Here is a 12,881-nt window from a genome sequence, read left to right as displayed (position 1 = left end):
AAAAGACCCCCGAGGTGGAGTGGGAGGGGGAAAGAACTATCTTTGACAGTTGGCACCCGCTCCTGCCTCCCTCCCATCTCTTCGTCCAGCGAGAGAGAGAGAGAGAGAGAGAGGGGGAGAGGGAGGGAGAGAGAAAGGAAGCTCAGATTCACGCCCTGGCGGGCTCCAAAGGGAGAGAGAAAAGACGGGAGAGAAGGAGGCCGGGATGCCTTGGCCATATTAAGTTCTGAAGGGGGCTCGGGTCCCTGGCTAAAAATAAAAGGCCAAAGCAGGATGACTGGAGAGAGGGAGATGGAGGAGAGGGGAGAAATTTGCAATAGTATCTCGGGTCCCATTCCTTGGCAGTGACAATGACCCAGTGTGGCGCTAGTTCAAGTTGGGACAGCACCCCAGAGGCAAGCCGGTGTGTGTTGGAAGGTGGTGGAAGGGTTAAGAGAAGGACCACGAAAAAGCTCAGTTATGTCAAGGGAGTGTGTGTATTGGGGGGGGTGGGGGGGTGAATTGCAGAGGGTAGGGGGGGCACAGAAAAAGAGACATAAATCTGCTTGTAAGGGGGAAACACTGGATGAGGTCATGGCTCTAAGGAGAGGACAGGTCAGCGTCGTTTCCGGTAGAGGTGTCAACGTGCTACAAAGACGCTAAATCCTGTTTCTGGGAAAACACGGGGAGTGGGCGTACTGTATGGGCGGCGGTGTGGGAGAGGAAACAAATCCAAAGGTGTCACCCCAAAGCACCCCAAAAACTGTCCATCATTGACATTTCACTTTCTTTTTGAAAGAGAGCAATGCCGTTCCTAACTTGTGTTCTTTCTCTTGGACGACAAGCATGTAGCGAAATACACTGCCTTTAATGAGGTATCAGAAATCCCTTTTTCATTCCACGCAGCGGCACGTGTATTGCGATGTGGTTTGGCTCCTCTCATATCTGGCCCTTGAAAGAGGCTTGCCTTTTTTGTGCTAAGATGGTGCTGAGCAATTTTAAAGGTCCCTTGTAAGTTTTTTGCAGGCATTGTGTGCCAACGCTTAGGAATTGAGAAGCATTCTTGAACTGCTTCCCATTCCTGCGGTTTGTAAGCCTCACACAATATGTTTCCTGACCTGATTACTTCGCGTTTGTGCCGACCGAGATGCTGCTTCACTGTAACAGGATTTTCTAAAATGTGCGTTCTCTCGAACGTAAATCTCTCGTCGTTTTGGCGCAGGGATCTTCCCACAGAGCGCAGAATTTGAATATGGATTTTGGATAATGCGTTTTCTAAAGGATTGAACGCTCCCCAGTTTAATCGGATTCACTGCGTCCAACGCACTCCTAAAAATCACTGGCTGGCTTCAGTTTGCACTTGATCTTATTTTATGGTTCACTCCTTACTGTTTACTAGATTTCAGCTATCTGTGGACTTCATGGCACAGAAGCAGGACTCCTATGGTATAGCAGTGGGGTCTTCTCCAGATCTTACTGGCTGCCAGCTCTCTGACAAAGAGCTCAAATAAAGCAGCAGAGCACAAATATACAGGATCACCGAAATGTAAGCAGCTTTACTAACAAACATGAAGTAACCAGGATCTGATGTTTGCTTGTGCACAATTACCTGTAAATCCTGGAATGGATTAAAGAGATGTGCAATGGGATTCTCACAGGCCACTTTGATATATTTGTGAACATCTGCAGCCAGATATTGCTTTAAAACAAGCATTATTGGCCAGATAACAGAGATTTGCAGAATTTCTAAAGAGCACGCAGCACATCTGAGTACTCTACCTGGTCTGCTTCAGCCCCACTGCCAGGAGGCGGTTTGCTGGAGCAGGCACGGAGCAGGCTGATATTAATTTACAGAGCGAAAGGGGAGAGGTGAGATATTAATAACGGTGCGCAAACTGAACCCCCAGCCCGCATTTGCAGGCTCTCACATTTACTGCCTATTTTGTCACCCTCAGGGAATTAGGGAATATGGAGCTGGGGGGGAGGACTTGAGCTGGTTGTGAATATCCAGTGTCATAGTGGGGATAGAAATCGGAGGCTGTTGATTTAACCCTTGAAACCCCGAACCCCATCCAAAAGCACGCATGCGCCCTAATTTGTTTTCTTGCTTGTTTCTAGTGGTAACTGATGTGCAATCACGTTCCTCCATTACCTAATGAGACCTTGTCCTGTTTAATGTGTATAAATGTTCATTTCTTTGTCCAGCTGTTTTAACGTTCGGCGTGTCTAATTGGAATGCGCACCAATTCATCGTACTCAAAGCGTGTGTCTTTGTTTTTCTGCAAAAAGATGCCCAAGGCCAGGCCTCTCATAATGTCAAATGTGCATTTTCGAAGGATGCTAGTCCAAAAGCGTGCACTGTGTGTGTGTTAACTACTGTAGCGGGCAGATCTCTTCTCTGAAGAAGCGTGTCATTCGCTTTTTTTTCTTTCTTACAAAAAATAAAGCACATTTTCTGTGCAAGAACCTTAAAAAGCAAATATGGATGAACAGAAGGTTATGTGTTACGGCAGTATGGGCCTTTGAAATAGGTCTTTTTCTGGGCAACACTGCCCTCTGCTAGGAAAACATGGAACTGCAACATGACATGAAATTCATTGTTTTCAGAGCATCTCATTCTTAACCGTTTACTCCATTGGATTCTCATTCCTCCTGGAGGCTTTAATAAGCCTATTTATTCAGCTTGATTTATGCACTGCCTGATTTCTTTTGCGGGGTCAATCTCTGCTATTGGATTTATAGTCACGGCTTGGCTGAACACTCTAGTGGGACGGTTTTATTCACTGCTAGATTTTTACATTTATACATCTATTGCATTGCTACTCCCTAGGCTGCAGCTTATTTGGTGTTTGGATAAATCATGAAATGGACATTAAAGAAAAATTGCTTTCATGTATCTTTATTACCATAACTCTAAATGTACAGTATGTAGAAAAATGTATAAGTGAACAAGAATGATTTCCTATGGAACTACAGAGGGCTTTCTAATACTAAAGTACAGTTTTATGGCCATTGTTAAAAAGTGCAATAGGTCTATACACAGAGAGACAGATTGATTGATAGATAAGGTTACATTTTTAAATTAAATTTTATTGTTCAAATGTGTCAAACAACCATAAAACACTATACATTTCACAGTCTGTGTTTTTTTTTTCAAATCACATTTTTATGAATATAAATAACCCACCACAATTTTGAGTAAATAAAACAGCCATCATATTAGATTTCAATATGGGGTGTCCAGACATATGCCTAGAAAAAACGTGTAGACAGATTTAGATTTGTGGATTGAGTATGTGGAAAGGTAGACAGAAGGATGGATAGCACATCACTGTCAGGGAAAGTAAAGAGGTGCATCACAGAAAAATAGTGGCGAGCTGACGAACGCAGAACAGGCTTGTCTGTCACTGGGGTTTGGAGCTGACTGGTACAGAGTTTTCCCCAGTTTACCAGGTGCTCACTCACAGCCTCCTCTTAGTCACTGAAAACAACAGCTGAGGTGAATGAAGTATTGACTAGTTATTGATCCATCACCAGGAGACATTGTTGAAGTGCAGGGAAGCTGGACAGGAAGGGAGGGGGGTTGTGCTGTGTATTTCCATATGTTGTCTATACCTGTGAGCGTGTTTGCTCTTGTGCAACTGTACTATATTTGTAAATATATATTTGTGTAGGTGTGTCTATGTGTGTGGTACACGTGTGTGTTTATCACTGAGTGTGTACAAGTGTGGGTGCATATCAGTTTATGTGTTTGCTTACGTGTATCAATGTCTTTATCTGTGTTTGTAAGTGTACGTGTGTGTATATGTTTGTGCGTGTGTGTTTATATGTGTGTATCTGTAAGTGTGTTTGTGTCTGTGTGAATATCTGTGTGTGTGCAGGTGTGTATATGTGTGTGTTTATCTGTTAATGTATGTGTGTAGGTGTGTGTAATTATTGTATATACTGAATATTTGTGTGTGTGTGTTGATCTGTGTGTGCGGGTGTTAATAAGTGTGTATGTGTGTATGTATCTGTGTGTGTGCAGGTGTTTGTAAGTATGTATCTGTGTGTGTGTAGGTGTTTGTAAGTGTGTGTTTATTTGTTAATGTATGTGTGTAGGTGTGTGTAATTATTGTATATACTGTATATTTGTGTACGTGTGTTGATCTGTGTGTTCGGGTGTTTGTAAGTGTGCATCTATGTGCGGTAGCAGGATTGTTTGAGGGGGGTAGTTTTCGTGACTGAAAAATGCTGCAGATTCAAAGCCGAAACCGCTGAACCATGGAGGAGATGACAAGAGGCCCCGCAGCTCTGACTCTGATTGATCTACCCTGCTCTCCGTGTCCATCAAACTGTCTTCCCAGGCTGCCAGCGTGCGTGACTAACCCTGCCCTGATTTATATTAACCTGTCTGGTTCTCTCTCTTTCTTTCTTTGGTTTTACAAAAAAGCAGTCCTGGAAGGGGAAAGGGACCACTGTGTGAGCTTGGAGTGGTATAAGATCACTTTATTGGCCATATACAATTTCTTGTATAAGGAACTTGTCTTTTCGCAGACCCCAGCTTGCTCTCCATGAGACACACAGACAGGGAGAGAAGCTGGGGGTCAGAGCACAAGATCAGCCATTTATACGGCGCCACTGGAGCAGTTGGGGTTAAGGGCCTTGCTCAGGGGCCCAACAGAGCAGGATTTCCCTGCTGGCTGCGGGATATGAACCAGCAACCTTCCAGCCACAGGCGCAGATCCTTAACACTCTTTGCCTGAGACTGAGGCTGGTTTACTGCGCTCCAGGAACTGCTATTGCACAGACTCAACAGAGTAAAGTTGCACAGGAAAGTTGCTGTTTTATTGCCTGTTTCCAAATCTTTTACTGTGGATTTATCTAGCATTTCCATGACTGCGTTTGTGTCTGTTCTGTCCAGGAAGAGTGATTTAATTTTTTTTGTTAAGAATGATTACATCCTAAATTGTGTTTTTTGTACTAGAGAGCTTGTAGGGGCAGCACGGTGGTGCAGTGGTTAGCATTGCTGCCTTGCTGCACTGGAACCCTGAGTTCCATTCCTGGGGTGCTGTCTGCGAGTGTCACGCCCTCTACATCTAGAGGGTGCTCCTTCTCTGTCCTGTTCCTAGTTTCCCTGTGCTTTACTTGTTCTTCCAGTGTGTCTTGTTTACTGGGGCTATATATTTCTGGGTCTTCCTTTCCTCCTCGCTCGGCATTGGGATCGGATGTCGTGAGACTAGCTTCACCAGGTCGTCCCATGTCCGCTGCCTGAGGACTCTCGCTTCCTTTTCCCGACTCCACCAGATACCTCAAACCCTGCCTACGCAGAAGGTCTTCCTGTTCTGCCGGTCTCTCCACGGCTAGCCTCTGGCTTCCATGACAGAGAGGAGTTAGTATGTTCTCTTCATGCTCGCTTGGGTTTCCTTCCACAGTCCAAAGACATGTGTTTGTGTCCTTGTTTGTCTGCTCTGAGAAGGACTGGTGTCCTATCTGTCACGATCGTAAACCACTCCTCTTAAGGACACTCCAGCCTTTCCTTGTTTATTCTTAATCTCCTGCATCTGCCTCCGGTTCCTGCCCCAGTGCTATAAAAGCCAGATGTTCCTGCCAATCTGGGCTCAGCTTTGGAAGATGGACGCCCGGAAGCCCGCCTACCCACGAGTCCAGGAGCGACTCGACGGCATCGGCTTCACAACGGCGTCCTGACCATCTGGGTCCAGGACTGGGAGCGCCTGGCCCTGTTTCCCCTTCTATCTCCCTGACCCTTCGCCAGATCGCGCTCCGGCTTTTAACTTCGTTCGTCTCTGTCAGGATGGATCACCCGGCTTTGGACATTGGCTTTCCCAGGATATTCTAAGGGACTCCCTTGGACTTGTTTGCCCTGGACACCCCCCCCCCCCCCCATGCACCAGTGCACCTTGGACACGCCCCCTGTTATTCTTCCAGCCCCTATCCTAGTCTTTTTTCATCGTGTTTTCTCACTCCCTTCCGGATTGTGCTGTCTGCATAGGGTCCTGAAAGTCGCTTTGTGACAGTGTCCAGGGTATATCTCGCCTTGAGCCCATTGCTTGCTGGGATAGACTCTAGCTCCCCCGTGATCCTGAATTGGAAGAAATGGTTAGAACATGGATGGATGGAGGTAGCTTGTAATATTGTATACCACCTTGCATAAGTGCTTTCTCAAACTGACAGCACAAATAACAAGCACAAAGGGAACAGACAGAGGTCAGATACCTCTGACATAGTGCTTGCAGTCATCCTGTAGCAACCCCCCACCATTCCCAGCAGCACCTCAAAAGGTGTCACCCTGGTTTAAGGACACTTTCTGCGTGTTGCTCCCTGTCTGACTTTTATTTTGGAAACACAGCCAAAATGAAATGCCTCGTTCTCCCTGTTGTCCGTGCCTCTTGTCTCAAACACTCCCCGGTATTTTGCCTCCTGAGCTCCGTCAAAGATGGTCTTGTTCCTGGAAGAAAGCAGACTTGTTTATTGTTTGCTGTCCGAGTCCATGTGGCCGTGCCCTGCAACACAAAAAACTGCCTGTGTCAGTGTCTCAGCATAAGCCCCTATTGAATCTGCTCCATCTGCCGAAGAGACAGAGGTAAGCAGTCTGTCTGTTTCCTTGCCTCGGCCAGCTCTGTAATCTCTCCTCCATCACTGGGGTGCCAGCCTGTCCCATTATGGATTTAGAAATCCAGTAGTGACTCCCTCTCCCACAGGAAAGGTCATCGAGGTCAATTCTCAACGTTCCTTTTCCTGTCTCACTAAGAATCTCTAAAAGAGATTTAAGCGTTTGTAGGCACGATTATTTTTTCGTCACCATTAATTCTCTTTGCAGATCTACCGAATATCAGGATGGGAGCCCGAGGAAAATCAGCCAAAAGCTCAAATCTTAAGTGAGCCTCTGGCTGTTGGAAGAGTCAACCCCATTTGTCTTTCAGGTTTATATTGAACCTGAGCAGCTGTATAGGGTTGTGAGGAGAAAAGCAGAAAAAAAACAAGAGGTAGTCTGAAATTTAGACTACGTGGTTATTGCCCTTTATTTTAACAGAAACTGGAAGTAATTGGGCTGCACAGTGGAGCAGTGGTGAGCATTGCTGAATTGCAGCACTGGGGTCCTGGTTCTATTCTGAACTTGGTGTGCTATCTGCATGACGTTTGTGTGTTCTCCCTGTGTCTGCATGGGTTTCCTATAGGGGCCACAGTTTCTGCCACAGTCCAAAGATATGCTGCTAAGTTAATTGGCTTCTGGGAAAACTGGCCGTGGTGTGAGTGTGTGTGTGTCCGTATCTGTGTGTCCAGGGAGTATCCCACCTTGCTCCCATTGCTTGCTGGGTTAGGCTTCATCTCCCCCGAGACCCTGCACTGGTTAGAAAATGGAGGGATGGAAGTAACTAAGGCCAGCTCTGAAGTGCAGCTGCTACAGCCAGACACGGTCGTAGCTTGCCTTGTCTCTAGTAATCTCTGAACTCCTAGAGCCCGCACAGTGCTCTGCTTTTGGGGCAGAGTGGTGGCACTGTAGCTAAGGATCTGTGCCTGTGGCTAGAAGGTTGCTGGTTCAAATCCTGTGGTGGGCAGAGGAATCCTACACTGTTGGGCCCCTGAGCAAGGCCCTTTACCCCAGCTGCTCCAGGGGTGCTGTATAAATGGTTGACCCTGTGCTCTGACCCCCAGCTTCTCACTCCCTGCCTGTGTGTCTCATGGAGAACAAGCTGGGGTCTGCAAAAAGACAAATCCCTAATGCAAGAAATTGTATATGGCTTATAAAGTGATTTTAGCTGATCTTATCTTCATTGCCCTTGGGGGCTGTGATTTCTTCCTCTCAGCTGGAGTCAAACCCACTTGTGCCCCCAAGAGCAGCACTTCAGAGCGCTCCACCCAGGCAGCAGTCTCGTGTACGGCTCAACCCCTGAGTTACGAGTCCAGGGTGCTGGACTTCTTTATAGCCCTGTCTTGTTTCAGCAGAACAATTTGAGCCGTTTTTCTATTCTGTTGTCATAAGTTCCCACATCATGAATTCAGTTCAGGAGGTCACCGGTAAATCGGCAGAGGTTTCTATTCCTTCACTGTGCAATTTAACGCTAACGGGTTCGTGCCTCGGCTTGATGTATTGTGTTTAATAGGGCTTGTAATTGTTGAGACAGTGCAGGTGTGTAATTAATGCTGTGGTAGTAATGCTAATGACTTCCGTGGGAAGAACGCAACCAAAATTCATGATGAATCAATGCAATTATGTGGAGAGCACACACACACAACAGATTCACAGATCACTGAGTGCACAAGGACAAATCTGTACATCTGTTTATGCCTTAGAGGTGAAAGGTTTAGCAGTATTGATATTTTTGTTGACTTATCAGGTATTTTCCACATCCGCTAAATCTCTACAGCTGTCCTCTGTAAATTGAGGTCCCACTGGACTTCCTCTGGACTTCTGACACAGCTTCCTTTCTAACTCTGTATGTATTGTAGAAGAGAGAGTTAGGCAAGGGGTTTGTTAACTCAGGGATTAAAGTGAGGAGTAATGATCACTGGTCTGCTCCTCCCTGCTCCCTCTGGGCATCACATGTTTTTATCAGCCCAGCGTGTCTAAACCAGCTGTAAATCTATTGATTAGTATTCCTCTCTCTTTCCAGCTCTAGCAGGGTTAAAGTGCTTTGGGGATGAGGAGAGGGATGAATATGATTGACTCATTTTGTTATTTCCATTTTCATTTCTCTCTGTTGGGATTTTTGTTTTCTTAGTCTTTCCAAAAGCCACACATTACTCACCAAAATTAAGACAAAAGCGACCAGATTGCGGGTCTCTGTGACTCGAGTGGCTGAATAGCTCTGCAATTCAAACGCAGAATGAAAAGCAGGGGAGACGAGGAGGCTGAATTGATAAGGAATGAATATGACTTTGCGATTTTGTTTCCCTCTCATGTCTCCATCTTTTCAAGGAGATTCCCCAGCTCCTGGCGTTAATGAGGGGAGCAATTAGTGGAAATGACTTCCATTCTGATGCAAATGTGAAAGGGGAAAATGGAGTAAAAAAAAGGAGATAGACTTTGGGTCTGAAACTGTCAGTTGCTAGTTTATCAGGCGGTTGGGAAGCTCAGAAAGAGCCCGTTTCATGGGAGTTGGCAGTTCTGGATTTTTGTGTGTTCTGAAAGAGGAATCTTTCGCTTTCTCTCTTGCTTTGGTTCTCTTAGCGGTCTGTTCCTGTTCGTCCTAGCACCACACTGCCGTTTCCTAAAAATAGTCAAACTTGTGATCTCTGATCAGACGTTGCTTGTTACTCGTGTCCTCATTTTTATTTCCTCTACCATTCAACTGCAGTAAACACAGAGCAGTAAACACAGAGCTTTCTATTGTAAAGGCTGCCACTACTGCCTCTGGCCAAATATTTCTGTCTCCGTCCACAGATTAGAACTAGAATTTGAATGAGAGGAAGTGCAAAACAAAGTTGAGATCCTAATGTGGTTCAGACACAGCCTGGCAGCACTAGGACCTAGGCACCTGACTGAGACTGCAGCCTGACTGTTGGGCTCAATCTGGTGGTGGAGTTCCAGAGAGGGTATTTCCGGCCCTGGGAACAGCTCAATGAAGAGAGAAGGGAATACAGGAATTCCGGGGCCCTGCAGGTTAGGGTTAGGCCTCTTTAGCCTTCCTTGCTGAGCAATAAAACCATCCCTGCATTTTCTAACCACTGCATCAAATACAGGGTCGAGGGGGAGCTGGAGCCTACTGTGGCGAAGTGGGGTACACGCTGGACAAGACTCCAACCCATCACAGGTGCCATATATTGTGGAACGCCAAACCACAAGGGGTAGTTGGGAGGATGGTGGTAATTAGGACTGAAAACAAAGGGTGCATCTTTACACAAAGGGTGGTGGGAATAGGGAACAAGCTGCCTGGCTACGTTGATTCAACCACTTCTGTAGGATCCTTTAATAAGCAGCTGCTCGTGATTCTATAGGCATTAGGTTATGAGCAACCAAGCTCAATGGGTATAACAGACACCTTGTTTTTGGAAGCTTTCTTATGTTCTTATTCTAGCCCTTCTGCTTTATCTGGACAACACTGGTTACTTCTTCTGTTTACTTTATAGACTCATCTACTATGCAATACAAGACACCCTTAAGCCAGCTGGATTGATCTAATAAACCACAGGGAAAACAATTATGTGTTGCACTTGGACATCTTTGTTGAACAGGCAAAAGATCGGGTGATAAATAATAAGAAGACTCTTTACACTAATATAGCACTTTTCTGGAAACTCCATTCAAAGTGATTTACAGGGAATGGGGACTCCCCTCCACCCAGCAATGTGTAGCACCACCTGGGGGATGAACATCTGTTCATAACAACATTACATTAACAAGCAGCTATAGAACAATAACAAACACCTTCATTCAAATAGATAAGTTGAGATTTGAATAAAGTCAGTTCCCTAGGATCTTATCCGAAACTCAGCGCAATGAGGTTCATTGTTCTGCTCGCACAGTGATTCAGCAAAGTGAGAAGAGCACCACCTACTGGTTTGCCAACACCATTGCAGCCAGCAACGTGAATTTCTCTCTTGCCAAGAACTACTGCAAAAGGTATATATCCATCCATCCAACTGCTTCATCCAAATTTGCAGGTTGCACATTTGCAGGTGAGTTTGAGTCTATCTCAGCAAGCATCAGTCACAAGGCAGGGTACGCCCTGGACAGGACGCCGGTCCATCACAGAGCACACACAGACACACACACGCACATCATCACACACACATTCACTCCAAGGGTCAATTTTCCCAGAAGCCAATTAACCTACCAGTATGTCATTGGACTGTGGGAGGAAACCGGAGATCCCAGAAGAAGGGAAAAACATAAAAACACCACACAGTGATGCAAAGCAGCAATGCTAACCACTGTGACATCATGCCACCCAATATAGAACTCCTGTCGTGTTATATTTTTTTCTGATTGTCAGCCCATCTCAGACCTTAATGACTTGATTGAAGTCATTGCCTGGACACGTAGTCACATCAGCAATGTTTTATGCAGGGCAGTCACAAATTGAACGGTACTTCTCAAACAGGCAGGTACACAAGGACTGGAGTGGTTTCTATTCATTCAAGAAAACGAGATGGACATGCGTGAGAGAGAAAGGGGTCGAGGCGGCTAGGCGGAAGAACCGCCCACAGCAGGACAAAGCCGCGAATAATGACGTCAGCGGCGTGACAACAGGCCCGGCACCGCTGGGCAGGTGTTACTGACAAAAACCACTCAGCTTTTCACTGGTGATTGGATTCAGGCTGCCTGTACCCAGAGTGCCCATGTCTTCTGCATTGTCGTGCCACCGTGTTTGTGCCGAAACATTATGCCTTTTATAGAACCAGTGTCATAGTTATTCATTGCCGCTTGTGTCATGGCAAAGGATCGTGAATGAGATTAAAAATGTGGTCAAGGTCAGTGAAATAGCAAGAGTTTTTTTTTTCTATGAGTCATGCTGTCGGGTCCATCTCCTTTTAACTTTTTTTTTTTAATGAACGAGGCTTACTGATGCCAAACGTGACTGGGGCGCATTTACCCACTCCTTTACACAGCGTTTGACATATGAAAGGCAAAGCGGGAATCTGGCCATGTCCTCAAAGAAAAGGCCAGCGACGTGAAGTACGGAATGTGTTTATAAAGGATGACTTTGCAAGTTTGTGTTGGGGCAGAGCGCAGACTTGAACGGAATCATCGACAACACAGGCAGAAAGCATTTTTGCGGTGAAAATTCTATATTAGGTTTCGTTCATTCCTAGTTGGACAGTAGTAACTTAGAAAATGAATCTAAGACAAAGCGACTCTCCTGTACTAGCTGGGATGCAGTGAGTACTTGGAAGGTCTGAATTTTTGTTTTTTTTACAGATGTAACCTGCATCGTGTAATATGCGATTGTGTAACACAGTACAGCAGCGATCCTTGACTTCCCTTCTCCCTGTCATTAAAAAACGGGCTTCAGGGGCCGGCGAGCAGAACAGACCGATGCCACATTCCTAAAGACCTTATGTCGTTCACCAACGTGAAGCTCGTCCAAACAGCGAGACCAGCCGGGACGAAGTACGGTAAAATATCCTCTCTGCCCCTTGCTTTAGCATACCCTGCACACACTGACCGCCGTTTACAGAGGAGAAAAGAATCAGAGAGAGAGAGAGAGAAAAATGAGAAGGAGGAGGGATTTGCTGACCGGATAGCGTGTGACATCAGCTTCAAAAAATGTGTGTGTGGATGTGTGCGTCTGTGTAGAGCCAGAGTCAGACAGCGCTCCGAGGAGGAAGGGGGAAAAAAAGGCGTTTCCATAGAGAAGCCGGCTAGACGACCCGGAGTGGACGTTCGTAGCGCTGAAACCAAATCCGATACATCGGCAGAAGCAGATCGATACCGTTAAATAAAGCCGAAGCCAGGAGGGACGAGCGGACTTGCAAACGGATTGCTTGCCAAGCCCCCAGAAGCAGCTGGAAACCGCCAACTTTCACCCTCTTACCCCGAAAGGCAGAAAAAGCATCTTCCCGTCCCCGGCTGACTTAAGCGACTCGCCCGCACGGAGTAAGTGCGAAAACACTCTTATTTCTCATTACGTATTTATTCATCTCTTTTCACCTCTGTGTTTCCTTCGCTCGGTTACAACTTATGCTGGGCTCGCGCGTTCATTTGTTTACCTTCTCTTTTGTTCTTGCTGAATGAAAGACACCAGGAATTCCGCTGCAAACAGTCTCAGACCCCCAAATCATGCGTTATCTACGGCCAGTCTTACTTCGGTCCCGTTTGCGCAGAAAACAGTGTGTGTGTATTCGAGCTAGAGCTGCTGCCAACTAATCGAGACCACATGGTAAATAATAAGAAAAGAGCTCGGATGACATCGTCTTGGACTGGAATCCACCCGAGATTTTCTTTATTTTCTCAATGC

The 12,881-nt window shown here is 46.1% G+C and overlaps 1 protein-coding gene across 1 annotated transcript in view; it reads left to right on the top strand.

Moving 5' to 3' along the window:
• Positions 1-12,192: 12,192 nt before the first annotated feature.
• pea15 (proliferation and apoptosis adaptor protein 15) overlaps positions 12,193-12,881 on the top strand; it is a 60,844-nt gene continuing 60,155 nt past the window's right edge. The window contains exon 1 of the mRNA XM_088915531.1: positions 12,193-12,520. The gene's annotated coding sequence lies outside the window, so the exon portion shown is untranslated. The remainder of the gene's footprint in view (positions 12,521-12,881) is intronic.

This window comes from Atractosteus spatula, chromosome 5 (assembly GCF_055471065.1).
Source record: "Atractosteus spatula isolate fAtrSpa1 chromosome 5, fAtrSpa1.hap1, whole genome shotgun sequence".
Classification (NCBI taxonomy): domain Eukaryota; kingdom Metazoa; phylum Chordata; class Actinopteri; order Semionotiformes; family Lepisosteidae; genus Atractosteus; species Atractosteus spatula.
Note: the sequence above shows the minus strand (reverse complement) of the source record. Positions and strands in the feature narration are given on the sequence as shown.